Consider the following 15,480-nt stretch of genomic DNA (forward strand, 5'->3'; position numbering starts at 1 on the left):
TCTTAGTGTAGTTTTGATTTGCATTTTCCTGATGATTAGCGATGATGAACATCTTTTCATGTGTCTATTGGCCATATTTATATCTTCTTTTGAGAAATGTCTGTTCATGTCCTCTGCCCATTTTTTAATTGGGTTGTTTGTTTTTTTGTTGTTAAGCCGTGTGAGTTCTTTGTATATTATGGAGATTAACCCTTTGTTGGATAAGTGGCTTGTAAATATTTTTTCCCAATTAGTGAGCTGTTTTTTTGTTTCAATCCTGTTTTCCCTTGCCTTGAAGAAGCTCTTTAGTCTGATGAAGTCCCATTTGTTTATTCTTTCTGTTTCCCTCAACTGAGGAGTTATAGTGTCCGAAAAGATTCTTTTGAAACTGATGTCAAAGAGTGTACTGCCTATATTCTCTTCTAGAAGACTTATTGTTTCAGGCCTAATCTTTAGGTCTTTGATCCATTTTGAGTTTATTTTGGTGTGTGGTGAAAAAGAATGGTCAATTTTCAATCTTTTGCGTGTGGCTGTCCAGTTTTCCCAGTACCATTTGTTGAAGAGACTTTCTTTTCTCCAATGTAGGCCCTCTGCTCCTTTGTCGAAGATTAGCTGTCCATAGATGTGTGGTTCTATCTCTGGGCTTTCAATTCTGTTCCATTGATCTGTGGACCTGTTTTTGTACCAGTACCATGCTGTTTTGATCACTGTAGCTTTGTAGTATGTTTTGAAATCGGGAATTGTGATTCCGCCAGCTTTGTTTTTCTTGCTCAGGATTGCTTTAGCAATTCGCGGTCTTTTGTTGCCCCATATGAATTTTAGGATTCTTTGTTCAATTTCTGTGAAGAATGTTCTTGGGATTCTGATTGGGATAGCATTGAATCTGTAGATTGCTTTAGGTAGTATGGACATTTTAACTATGTTTATTCTTCCAATCCATGTGCATGGAATGTCTTTCCATCTCTTTATGTCGTCATCCATTTCTTTCAGAAAAGCCTTGTAATTTTCATTGTATAGGTCTTTCACTTCCTTAGTTAAATTCACCCCAAGGTATTTTATTCTTTTTGTTGCGATTGTGAATGGTATTGTGTTCTTGTGTTCTTTTTCTGTTAGTTCGTTATTAGAGTATAGAAATGCTACTGATTTATGTAAATTGATTTTATACCCTGCAACTTTGCTGTAGTTGTTGATTACTTCTAAAAGTTTTCCAATGGATTCTTTGGGGTTTTCTATATATAAGATCATGTTGTCTGCAAACAATGAGAGTTTCACTTCTTCACTCCCTATTTGGATTCCTTTTATTCCTTTTTCTTGCCTGATTGCTCTGGCCAGGACCTCCAGAACTATGTTAAATGAGAGTGGTGATAGAGGGCATCCTTGTCTTGTTCCTGTTCTCAGGGGGATGGTGCTCAGTTTTGCCCATTGAGAATGATGTTGGCTGTGGGTTTGTCATATATGGCCTTTATTATGTTCAGGTAGTTCCCTTATATCCCTTATGGGGTATTTCTTAAGCAGCACACTGTATTGCCAGGGGCGGAAGCTGGATATATCCTAGTCCATGTAACATCCTTGAGAATGATACAGTGATTCATTCAGGGTCCCAGCGAGAAAAGGAAACCACTCTGAGTACTTGAAACAAAGGGAGTTAAATGCAGAGCACTGGTGATGGAGAAGCTGAGAATCCCACAGGAGGCAATGAGACAGCCGGAAATGAGCAAGAGCAGGAAGCTACCAGCTCTCCTGAGCTGGAAGGGTGTCTTAGTCTGTTCAGGCTATAACCAAATACCTCAGACGGCATGGCTTAAACAACAGAAAGTTATTTCTCACGGTTCTGGAGGCTGGGAAGTCCAAGATCAAGGTGTCAGCATGGTTGGTTTCATTGTGAGGCCTCTTCTCTTGGCTTGTAGGTGGCTGCCATCACACTGTGCTCACATGACCTCTTCTTTGCCTGTGAAAGGAGAGAGAGAGAGTGAGCTCTCTGGTGTCTCTTCTTATAAGGGTACTAAGCCTATTGGGTCAGGTCTCCATCCTGAAGACCTCATTTCATCTTTACTTGGTTTGGTTTGGTGAGGAAGATTGGCCCCGAGCTAACACTGTTGCCAATCTTCCTCTTTTTGCTTGAGGAAGATTGTCCCCGAGCTAACATCTGTGCCAATCTTCCTCTATTTTTTTTTGTATGTGGGACGCCGCTGCAGCATGGCATGATGAGTGGTGTGTAGGTCCACACCCATGAACCTCGGACTGCTAAAGCGGAATGCACGAACTTAAGCACTATGCCGCTGGGCTGGCCCCCATTTAATCTTCATTACCTCCATAAAGGCTCTGTCTCCAAATGCAGTCACATTGAGGGGTAGGGCTCCAACATGTGAACATGGTGGGAAGGGGCACAAACATTCAGTCCATAACGAAGGGTAAAGGAGGGAGATGCTGTTACAGAGCCCAGGAAAGGGGGTCAATTGGTTTAAGTCAGAGCTGTGGTGGGCCTGTCCAGCAGGAGCTTGAGGCACAGAAAAGATGCAGCAGCTGCTGAAGATGCTGCCCAGGCAGAAAGAGAAGGGAGAAAATACTCTGGCCTTTCCCTTTCTCCCGCCTTCTAATCTCCTGTCTTCCTTTGGCAAAGCCCGAGCAGGAAGCCTGCTGACTTGGGAAGTCCTGGAAAATGCAGTCTCGAGGAGCCAGTCCCACTTTGACACAGAGCAGAGGAGAAGGAACATAGATCTGGGGTCTTGGACTGGCCCAAGAGCTTCAGAGAAGTTCCCCTGCTCTCTGCTTGACACACATAGCTTAGGTTGCCATTACTCGAGGGCTGCGATGAGTTTCCTACGAAGAACTCACAGTGACTTAAACTATAAATTCAACGTGTATATATAATGAAAACATTTCTTAAATAGGTTATTTTTTTCAAGGTACCAGAAGGCATATATAGTCGGATCCCATTTGTGTGTGTTACAGTAATTGACACTAGCTGTTGTAATAACAACCCCAAAGTCTCCATAGCCTGATAGAACAGCAGACTATTTTTCACCAGCATCACAGTCTGACATGGGTTGGAGGTTCTCCCAAGTGGTTCCCTTGCAAATGGTGACTCAGGGGTCTAGGATCGTTCCATCATGTGGCTGTGCTGTCTCAGAGTCCTTCATTCCCATGCAAACAGAGAGAGTCAGAAAAACAGTAGAAGGACTGTGCATGTTCCTGTAGGGGATCCTTCCGGAAGTGATATATACCACTTCTGCCCGCCTTCCACTGGCCAGAGCTCAGCCACAGAGTTCCAAGTTAATTGCAAGAGGGGCTGGGAAATGTAGTCTTTCTGCAGGACCAGGAAGAAGAAAAAGGGTTGGTAAGCACTGAGCCACTGTGTTCCAAAATAAGCAAACATATGCTGGTATGTGCATAAAAATGTTTCTGGAAAGATACATAAGCAGGAGAACCAGCTACATAATTTGGGGGCCTAGTGCAAAGTGAAAATGCTAGTTCTCTTGTTCAAAAATTATTAAGAATTTCAGGATGGCCATGGCAGCGCATTAAATCAAGTGCAGAGTCCTTCTGAGCGTGGGGGCTGATGACGGCAAAGGGTGTACACCCATGAAGCTGGCCCTGATAAGAAGCTCTAACAGAATTACTTCTGTGGAGTGGAACTGGGAGTTGAGGAAGGGAGGGACAATTTACTTATCATATTACACTCTGATAGACATTTTTTTTGCCAGGTGTATATATTACTGCAATAATTAAAAAATGTTTCACTCATAATGGATTTGAGCCAAGATATACACAAGCACCTTATAAAGAGGTAGAATGCCTTCCAGGTTAGCAGAGCCTGACACAGAAGCCTGATTGAAGCCATTGATCTATCTCAAGAAAGAATGTGTCTGGGGCCGTCGCGGTGACGCACATTCTGCTTCCGTGGCCCGGGGTTCGCAGGTTCGGATCCCGGGTGTGGACATGGTACAACTCGTCAAGCCATGCTGTGGTAGGTGTCCCACATATAAAGTAGAGGAAGATGGGCAAGGATGTTAGCTCAGGGCCAGTCTTCCTCAGCAAAAAGAGGAGGATTGGCAGCAGATGTTAGCCCAGGGCTGATCTTCCTCAAAAAAAAAAAAAAAAAATAGGGACAGTTGCCATCTAAGCTCTGTCAGGCAAGGGTGAGCTGATACATTGAGAGAGACCTACATATCTGCATCTCTCTTTCTCTCTCTCTCTCTCTATACACCAGATTATATGTGTGCCTATAATTTTATGTATCATATTGTATAGACAGAGCATTTTATTAGTATATAATTATTTTACAAGTTTAAAGTTATGGCATTTACTTCTCAATTGATGAGGAAATATAGATCATTTTGATAAATAGAAAAAAATTGAGATTATTGCAATCTATTGTGGTTTTCAGCCTCAATTCAGAGTTAGCATTTTTGTTTTGTTTACATGTCTTGGTCAGGATGAGTTAGGTTATGCGGCCACAACAAATGGTCCCAACATTTCAGTGGCATGTAACAAAGGTTTATTTCTCACTCAGTCTCTGTGCCCAGCAAGGGGCAGGCTCTGCTACACGTTGCCTTTGCTCCAGGGCCTGGCTGTCCTCACTGTGGCCGAGAGAAGAGAGAACCATAGCGAACACTGGCTGGCTCTTGGATTCCTGGCTCTGAAGTGACTCATATCACTTCCACTCACATTTTATTGGCCCAGGTGTGTTACATGGTCAAGCCTGACGTCAACAAGGCAAGGAAATATAAGCCCATCCAGGAGAGAAGCAGGGAATACTCGTAAACAACAATGCCGTCTACCACAGCAAAATGCTGCGGAAATCTGGATTAACAGGAAAATCGTTAGAAATGATAAAAGGTCACCCGGCAATCTCAAGGACTCTAAGGAAATGAATCCCCAAGCTTGAAATATAAATGAGAAAGTTTGTTTCAAAGCTGAATCACTAAGCACTGAGCTTATTACTTCGCATAAATATAAAAGTCAGACGAAAGCACCCACCTTAGAACAAGCATTAAACTCTCAGTGGTATGTCATTATTGCTGTGCGATGTGTTAAGCATTCACTTTTTATTGCCCTACTGATATTACCCCTGCCCTAAGAGCAAGGCTCTAGAAGATACCACGACCTTTGCTCCGCATTCAATCCAGTGCGGAGGGCATGTGCTCCAGGGTGCACCCACTTGGATAAGGTGAGCAGACATACCCAGGCCTGGAATTTTCAATAAGGACGTGCAGAATGACAACCTTCCTAATCAGAGTCTCATTTACAAGGCATTCAAATACATTCATAGACATGGTGGAAAAACCATTCCGAGGAGGCCCCCAAATCTAGCTGTGCTACTTATCACGTCATGGGATCTAAAGAAAGAAACGGAGAAGGCATGGAAATTCGAATACCTGGGTGGGTCGGGCCATAGGTGCTACAGAGGCTGACAGAGAGCAGCTTGTCAGCGGGCTGTGGGGAAGGGAGGAGACTGACAAGCTGAAGCATCTGCGCTTCTGAAAGGGGCTGCTGCTCGGCCCCAACTAGTTGTCGTTACATAGAAAAAATCCTTTTCTTTAAGTTGCAAATCCAATTTCTATGTGAGATCTGCTGGTTTTAAATACTGGCACTAATTCAAAAATTTGAAATAATGCATAGGCCAAACTAAACACTTTTTTTTTTTAAAGATTGGCACCTGAGCTAACAACTGTTGCCAATCTTCTACTTTTTTTTTCCCCTACTTTTTTCTCCCCAAATCCCCCCAGTACATATTTGTATATTTTTTCAGTTGTGGGTCCTTCTAGTTGTGGCATGTGGGACGCCGCCTCAGCATGGCCTAATGAGTGGTGCCATGTCCACGCCCAGGATGCAAACCCTGGGCCGCCAAAGCGGAGTGCGAGAACTTAACCACTTGGCCACGGGGCCGGCCCCCAAACTAAACACTTTTGTAGGCTGTCTTTGGGGTTATCAGTCTGTAATCTCTGGGGCAGGTGACTAGGGTAGAGATCTGGGAGGAGGAAGGAGGAACCTGGAAAGAAGTAGTGGGGAGCCCCAGAAGAGGGACCACGGCATGGAGCCAAGAGGGAGGACGGAAGGGATGTGGAGAGATGCTAGAGGCATAGGGACCTGGGGAAAAAGAGATGTTGAGATGGGATATTTAGAAGGTTTTGTGATGTGTAACCTCTCCACTCTTCTTTTCACAAAACCTCCAGGAAAATAGACTTTCAGCCTCGGTGCTTCTGGGTCACATCTGTGCTTTCTTTGTAGTACATCGTGGTGTTGAGACTGGCTCCCAGGAGGCCTGGTGACGTCTGAGCTGCGTTTGAATCTCCACCTGACAGCTGTTTGTTCTGAGTCCAGACCCCAATCTGGTTTCCCTGATGAGAGGAGGGGCAGGATGGGTGGGGTATTCAGAGCTTGGGTCTTGGAGGCAGACCGAACTGGGTTTGAATCCTGAGTCCGCCACTTATTTGCTCTCAACATTTCTGAACCCCATTGCCATGTGGGGATAAAACAGAACCCACCACACAGCCTTGTCAAATGAAGATAAAATGCTCAGCCATTACCTAAGTACATAGTATGCACTCAACAAAGAGTAACTGCAATTGTTATTGTTACTACTTATATATTATTATTTTCATTTGTAATCATAAGCCTACAGGGAGAGAACCTGCAGATCAGCAAATACAAGTAGCCAATCAATCCGTTTAAAGCTTTTATCTATTAGAAAACAATTCGACTGCTCTCCTGGTTTTTATGCACCAGTCTCTCATGAGTTTGGCACGTGAATCATCCACCGGAGCATAGTGACTGCTTTAGACACGTCTGGCATTTTACCTTTGGCAGAGGACCTTACCCCTGGTGTCTCCGCCACTCTGCGGAGGAGAGGGGTTATCCTACAGCCTGTGAGCTCCTCTGGATTGGGCACCATGTATTAGCTCCTCAGTCAATGTTGTGGAATGAATGAATGCCTCCTGCCTGCTGAAGCGACTTCTCTCTCCCTCCCTCCCTCCCCCAGCACCATGACTGTCCTCTGCTTAGATCTAAAGGGAAGGGAGAAAATCACCCAAGAGCAGCGTTTCATTCTTATGGGGGGTTAATATCATGCCAATGGGCTTCCTTGGTTTTGGTAATATGAGTACGAAGGAGCCTCCTTTTGAGGAAACAGCACAAGAAGAGGTTCCTATGGCTTAGGAAAGGCCACCTGATCCACAGACCTTTCATGACCAACTGGTATAAGGACCTCAGGAATCTTTTGGGGCCAAAGGTTGCAATATCCCCTATTCTTAGTCCTCCCAAACTGAAGTTAGAGAATTCTGTTGGGGTGAATCTTGGATGCTACAGGACCTTGCAGCAGCATTGTTATTTGAATCTCGGACTGCTGGGATAAAATTACCCTGAGAGAAGTCTTCATCTATGATTCAGATTAAAATGAAACCACACGCACACACTCACACAAATCTGGAATCCTACAAACCAAATTGAAAACAGAGGTCATCTTGTTGTAATGGGGTGGCTGGCAACTTTCACTTTCTACTTTACACATTTGTGTGTTTGCCTTTTTTACAAGACTGTTGCTTTCATAATCAGGAAGGAAAATGAGATCCCGTATTCCCCTTTTGAAGAAGAAAAAGAAGGAACACATGCAGCCTAGTAGCTTGAGCACTGCAGGTAGACAAAAAAGTGTTTATTTAATACTCGTTGCCTAAATTAGAGAAAAGAGAGCACAGCAGGAAGGCAGGAAGGTGGGGAGAGAGGAAGGAGAGAGGCTGGTCCCGCCAGGGGTGTGAGGACAGCAGGCCTGCAGGAGCAGCTGGGTGTGTCAGCACACGCCCCGAGGGGACTGGCTGGTTTGGGTTGAATAACTTAGAGATGTGGGAGTGAAGGATCAGTTGTTTTGGCGACCAGCCCAAAGTTATACCTATTTCTTACTCTTAGGTAATCTTTACATGGCAAGCTGTGCCCACAGCTTCTGCCCTCACGGGTTGAGAGTGCGTCACTGGCTCTGAGTCTGGAACAAGATTTTTAGCCTTAGGAGATTTAGAAGCGGGATTTAGACCCAAAGGCCCTGAGAAAAAGCCCAGGAGGCAGAGCGAACCCTTCCTGTCCACCACGCAGTTCGGAACACAGACTGGGGGCTTTCCAGGCCCCAGTCACAGGGGTCATCATGTTCCGTGCTGGGGTTCAGAGATAAGAGGACAACTTCTCTCTGCAGGAGCTCTCAGGCAGGAAATGAGGATGGCTGTGTAACAGCCACAGGTGAGGAGGCGGCTTGGAGGCCAAGGGAGAGCGCTTGTGGCCACAATGCTCTATCACTTGCTGTCCTTGTGACTGTGGGCACATGGCTTAACCCGTCTGCCCTCAGTTTCCTCATCTGTAGAATGGGGAGGACGATAGCGCCTGGCTGTTAGGGTTATTGTGAAGATTAACTGAGATAATTCCTCCAGAACCCTGGGCATTAGTGCTCCATCAGTGTCAGCCATCGTTCTGGACAAAGTGTGCGGGGGAACCCTGTGAGGGGCTGTGAATTCTCCCACAGAGGGTCAGAGAAAGCCGCAAAGAAGTGTGAAGTGGGTCTTTCTGGAGGAGTAAGAGTTGTTTGATGGACAAAAGTGGGCAGTTTATTGTCCGCAAAAGAGAAGCATGAATCTATATGGTGTGTTGGTGAAGAGCAAGTTCTTGGGTGCGACGTCAGCACAGGTGTGTGTGCTATGTGGGAAGCTGAGGTGGGCAGGAGAGGTGGTGGCTCTGTGTGTGTGTGTGTGAGAGAGAGAGAGAGAGAGAGAGAGAGAGAGAGAGAGATAGAGGCTGGCCCTGAGAGGCCCTGGAAATGTAGGCTGGCTTAAAATTGAGACAGACCTTATAAACCAGGCTGACGGCTTGAGCTTTATCTTTTCCCTGAAGGCATGGGGGGAGCTTGAGAGATTTTGCTCTGTTTCTGAAGTTTCTAAGAAAAGAAACCAGGATCAGATAAGTGCTTGGAAAGTAGGTTCTGGAAGAGGCGTCCATTCGGGAGAGCGGCCAGGAGCCTTTGGCTGTTGTCCCCGGTCTGGTCACTAGAGGGAGGCCTGGGCTCAGAAGTGGCCCCACACTGCCTGTTGTTGAGAGGCTGCTGGTCCCTGGTGGCTGAGCAGGGGCCCCATGGAGGCAGCCAAATCCCACCCCCTTCAGCCCCTCACGGAGGCCGCGGCAGACGTGCTAGATCATAGACAAGGGCACTGGCAAGTTAGGAAGAAAGGAAACGCCCCTGACATGCTGTGGGAGCCTTAGCCCCCGGGCATCTAATGACTGACCCCTTCATCCCCCTCCCAGCTTGTCCTCCTTCTCATCCTGTCCCTGCTTCTGGAACACACCGTGTGTATGGACAGCCCAGCCTGCATAGCCAAGCTTTGTCCACACTCCCACAAATAGCCGCCGTGGGCCCAGGGGCACACACACTGGGGGAAGATGAACCTGAGGATGAGGCCTGCACAGGCCCAGGGAGCAGGCTTGGGTCATTTAGAAAGAGACTTCTGGGGTCCTGGGTACTCAGAGAGCACATTCTAGAAGGGGGTCAAGGGCTCTGGGTAGGCACTTCCTTGGGACTGTGGACAAGTTGCCTTGAGGGGAGGGATATGGTTGAAGAAAGGACTCAAGGATACGTCCTGAGCAAAAGAATCTTGAGTTATTTCTGCCTTTACACGTAATATCCTACATGGAGCCTGGCAGTTAGTGAGTTTTCAACAAAAGCAGTTTGAACGAATGACTTCTCCAACTCTTGACTGGCTTCTTGTGTGAGAAAGGCAAGCCACTTCTCCTTTGTTGAGGGCTCCGTGGTTTTAAGAAAGATCCACAAGTTCTTTGACACTCTCTGGAAGAGACGGAGCCTAATTCCCCTTCTGGGCTGGACTGTCAGTGACCTGCTTTAAAAGAATAAAGCGATGGTGTGCGACTTTCAAAACTAGACCATAAAGGCACTGCGACTTCCTCCCCTTTATCACTTGGACCGCTACTCAGGTGAAGCCAGCTGCTGTGTCAAGAGGACACTCAGGCAGCCCCGTGGAGAGAGTGGAACAGAGGCCTCCCACCAACAGCCATGTTGGAAGCTGATGCTCCAGTCCCAAACAAGCTTCAGACGAGTGCAGCCCTGACCTACAGCCTCCTAACCATCCAGCTAAGTGCCCCTGAGAAACGGTGTGAGATAATACATAGCTATCATTTGAAGTCATTACGTTTAGGGGTAATTTGTTACACAGCAATAGATGACTACTATAGGCTTCAAGGGGATCCCAGTAAGTAGCACTCTTATTTCCTGCTTAGGTTTTGCATAAATCAAGAAATAAACCAAAAGCAAATATGGAAGGTGAAATATCACCTTTATTAGGGGTAAGAGGCCAGTCTTTAGCCAACTAAATCTGCTAAGATCGAACCCTGGAATTTAGGCAGACTTATCTGTAACCCGGTCCCAAGGAACGCCAGGTGGAGACACACCTCTCCTTACAGAGGGTCCTGCCCACTGAGAGTGAAAGCATAAAGAGGGAGAATTTCTACTCCACAGGTGGGCTCACACCCAAGAGAGACAGGTGTGGGTCTGAGTCAAGGATGCCCAGGTATTCTTCTCAAAATTAACAGTAAGTCCTTGCTCACCCCCAAATCCCCACCAGGGCAGGAGGAGCAGTGGGGCAGAGAGAGTTCCAGAAGTACCACTAATTAAGCTTCCTTCACAGGAAGGAAATGTCAGAAGTGAGGAAGTTTCTGCCCTCATGTCCTTCCCTGACATCTGTCTGTGGTCCTGTCCCATGCCCGTGACCTCTTTCTTCCCTATGAGCTTGGCCCCCCAGGTGACTTCTCCATTGCAGGCATCTTTCTAATGGCCTTCTTCTTCCTCTCTTTACTGTGTCCTGGGAGCTCCTTGGTAACGTGCTTTGCACAGTGCTCTGTAGAGTGCCCAGCACGCACCAGGCCCTCCCTCAGGACATATTGGGAATCATGATGCTTCAGACTTGTCATTTTGAGACTGAGGTTTTATTTTCTCTTGAGCTGGCCCTCTTTTTCCTAGCCTTTGGGGGTATTGTTTCGTTAAATCACCAATGCCAACAGACCAAACCATCTTTGCAGGAATATTGTATAAATGTGAAACCATTACTTTTTTTTCACAGAGACCTTATCAGGGAGAATTATTCCATTTTATGAGTGGAAATGTGGTTCTGGAAATTATTTACTGACCAGTGAGTGGTGGCAGAGAGCCGGAAGAGAATGGAAATCCCGTCACCCATTTTGATAGTTCAGTAATAATACGTACATCTATCTCACATGCACAGCTGTTTCAAAGTCTGACTCCATTTATTTCTTATCATTGGGAATCTAGTGAAATAGCTGTATGTTCTCGCTTTGCTGTTTCTCTAAGATTCATGCTTCTCACCCACTGAGTCACTGGTCAATACTGTCACAGCTCTAGCCTTGGCTATTCTCATCTCCATTTCCTCACAGTTGATTTAAAAAAAAGCTTGCCACAATTTAGTATTACAGACTAGTAACCTTGAGGTCATCCTTGACTTTTCTGTCTGAATTCTGTCAACCAAGTCCTCGTCATTCTTTCATCTGCCTCTTCGATTCACCCTTTCATTTATTTTTTTTAAGTTTACCCAAGTAACACATGAACACAAAGTATAGAATCATATAGAGTAAAAAGTAAAAGGTGTGCATGGGTGTTTTAATGCCGACAAGCTCTTCCCATCCTAATACATATGCCCTTTAAAAATAATTAATTAATTAATTAATTAACTTTTAAAATTGGGGTAGCATTGGTTTATAACATTATATACATTTCAGGTGTACATCATTATATTTCGATTTCTGTATAGACTATATCCCGTTCACCACCCAAAGTCTAATTACCGCCCATCATTGTACCCATGTGGCCTCTTACTCCTTTCGCCCTCCATCCTTCCCTCTTCTCCTCTGGCGACCACCAGTCTAATCTCTATATTTACGTGTTCGTTTATACACGCCCTTTTGCACTGTAACTTTGCCATGCATATCATCAAGAGGTGGAGTCTATCAACAACTACAGCAAAGTTGCAGGGTACAAAGTCAATTTTAAAAAATCAGTTGCATTTCTATACACTAGCAATGAACTAGCAGAAAGAGAAATCAAGAATACAATCCCATTTACAATCGCAACAAAAAGAATAAAACATCTAGGAATACACTTAAACAGGTGAAAGAACTGCACACTGAAAACTATAACGCATTATTGAAAGAAACTGAAGACGGCATAAAGAAATGGAAAGACATTCCATGCTCATGAGTCGGAAGAATAAACATAGTTAAAATGTCCATACTACTTAAAGCAGTCTATAGATTCAGTGCAATCCCAATCAGAATCCCAGTGACACTCTTCACAGAAATAGAACAAAGAATCCAAAAATTTATATGGAACAAAAAAAGACTCTGAATAGCTAAAGCAATACTGAGAAAAAAGAACAAAGCTGGAGGTATCACGATCTCTCACTTCAAAACATACTACAAAGCTATATAGTAATCAAAACAGCATGGTACTGGCACAAAACAGACAAACAGATCAACAGATCAGAATTGAAAGCCCAGAAATAAAACCACGCATCTATGGACGGTTAATCTTTGACAAAGGAGCCAAGAACATACAATGGAGAAAGGAAAATCTCTTCAATAAATGATGTTGGGGAAACTGGACGGCCACAGGCAAAAGAATGAAAGTAGACCATTATCTTGCACCATACACAAAAATTAACTCTAAATGGATTAAAGATTTGAATGTAAGACCTGAAACCACAAAACTCTTGGAAGAAAATATAGGCAGTACACTCTGACATCGATCCTAGCCACATCTTTTCCAATAACATGTCTACTCAGGCAGGGGAAGCGAAAGAAAAAGTTAACAAATGGCACTACATCAGACTGAAAAGCTTCTGCAAAGCAAAGGAAACCATGAACAAAATGAAAAGACAACCCACTAACTGGGAGAAAATATTTGCAAATCATTTATCTGACAAGGGCTTGATCTCCAAAATATATAAAGAATTCATACAACTCAACAACAACAAAAACAACTCGATCAAAAAATGGGGAGGAGCCGGCCCCATGGCCGAGTGGTTAAGCTCGTGCACTCTGCTTCAGCGGCCCAGGGTTTCGCCAGTTCGAATCCTGGGCATGGACATGGCACCGCTCATCAAGCCATGCTGAGGCAGCATCCCACACGCCACAACTAGAAGGACCCACAGCTGAAAATACACAACTATGTACCGGGGGACTTTGGGAGAAAAAAGGAAAAATAAAATCTTAAAAAAAAAATGGACAGAGGATATGAACATTTTTCCAAGGAAGATATACAGGTGGCTAACAGCCATACGAAAAGATGTTCAACATCACTAATTATTAGGGGAATGCACATCAAAACTATAATGAGATATCACCTTACACCGGTCAGAATGGCTATAATCACCAAGACAAAAAACAACAAATGTTGGAGAGGATGTGGACAAATGGGAACCCTCATACACTGCTGGTGGGAATGCAAATTGATGCAGCTGCTATGGAAAACAGTATGAGATTTCTCAAAAAATTAAAAATAGAATTACCATATGATCCAGTCATCCCACTACTAGGTACTTATTGAAAGAACTAGAAATCAATGACCCAAAGAGACTTATGCACCCCTGTGTTCATTACAGCACTATTCACAATAGCCAAGATGTGGAAGCAACCCAAGTGCCCATCGACTGATGGTTGGACAAAGAAGATGTGGTATATGTATATACAATGGAATGCCTCTCAGCATAAAAAAAGACAAAATCGGCCCATTTGCAACAACATGGATGGACCTGGAGGGTATGTTAAGCAATAAGCCAGACAGAGAAAGACAAATACTGCATGATTTCTCTCATGTGCGGAAGATAAAGAAATACATGGATAAAGAGAACAGATTAGTGGTTCCCAGAGTGGAAGGGGGTCAGAGGGTGGGCCAAAGGGGTAAAGGGGCACGTCTGTATGATGACAGATAAAAATTAGACTACGGGAGGTGAGCACAATGAAGTGTATTCAGGAATTGATAAACAATAATGTACACCTGAAATTACACAATGCTATAAACCATTAAGATCCCAATAAAATTACTTGGGGAAAAAAAAATGAGGTGGAGTCTATCCTTGACACTGGGCTGAGCTTTGACTTGCTTTGACCTACAGAACGCGGCAGGCCTGATGTCGCTGAGTTCCAGAGACTCCGCCTTCAGAAGTCTTGCTGCTTCTGCTTTAGCCTTGGAATGCTGCCTGGGACGCCACATAAGGAAGCTGCCCTCGCCCACTGGCCTGAGAGGCCACGTAGATGGAGACAGCCTGGCTGGCAGCCATCACCAATTGAATGCGACTTTGTCAGTGAGCTCAGGGAATCTAGCAGGGGAGTTACCTAGAAAACCTAGAGAATCAGCTGTAGAATCAGGAAAAACACTTTTTGTTTTTTTTTCGTGTCTTTTTTTTAAGTAAGCTTTTTTGGTGAGGAAGATTGGCCCTGAGCTAACATCTGTTACCAATCTTCCTCTTCTTTTTTTTTCTCCCCAAAGCCCCAGCACATAGTTGTAGATCCTAGTTGTAAGTCATTCTAGTTCTTCTATGTGGGATGCCACCACAGCATGGCTTGATGAGCGGTGTGTAGGTCTGTGCCCAGGATCTGAACTGGCAAACGCTGGGCTGCCGAAGCGGAGTGCGCCAACTTAATCACTCGGCCACGGGGCCGGGCCCTTTTTTGTTGTTTTAAGTTGCTAGTTTTAGGGTGGTTTGTTATGCAGCAAAGGATAACTCAAACAGTCCCCACCACCCGCCTCTTGACACCACTCTCCTCAGACCTTTCCCTACACATTATAAATATCCATGTGTAAATAACATAAAGTTAAAACACACCGTGGGATCACCCTTTGCACACCGACACATTTTCTGTGAACACACACAGATTCCACAACTCCTTTCAATCTCTACAGAGCACTTCATTGAGCAGATGTTCCATTTCCCTACCTATTGCTTGTTAACAGACATTTAGGCTATTTCCGATTTTTCACTGCCATCATTGGCATTGCGGTGAGCAGCCTTGTGCCTTCCTGCCTCTCTGCCCTCATCCATCCTGTCCACCCCAGCCTGAGGTAAGGGAGGGGCAGAACAGGACAACAGTAGGTGCTTGGGGCTTCTGGGCAAGCACCTGCGGGGTTGTGGCTTAACTCCTATCCTCTCAAGAAAACAGAGAATCATTGGGCACCAGGGCTGCCACAGCTCCTCTCCCCCTCGCCCATCCTCTTGGGCATTACTAAAGGAGCGGAGATGACATGCAAAGATTTATAAGGGAAGATGGAGACACACTGCGTGTTAGGGACGCTGGAAAAGCATATGGACCCCAGCAGGCTTCCGTGTGGGCCTGTCGGAGGGTCTGCCCTCATCCAGCACTCTGAATTCCCTGCTGTGCTCTGTGCTGTCTGGGGGTACTTGTGGTCTGCGCGGTTGGCCGAGGTGTCACAGGAAAGGGTGTGAATGG

The sequence above is a fragment of the Equus quagga genome, chromosome 20 (genome assembly GCF_021613505.1).
Source record: "Equus quagga isolate Etosha38 chromosome 20, UCLA_HA_Equagga_1.0, whole genome shotgun sequence".
NCBI classification, from domain to species: Eukaryota; Metazoa; Chordata; class Mammalia; order Perissodactyla; family Equidae; genus Equus; species Equus quagga.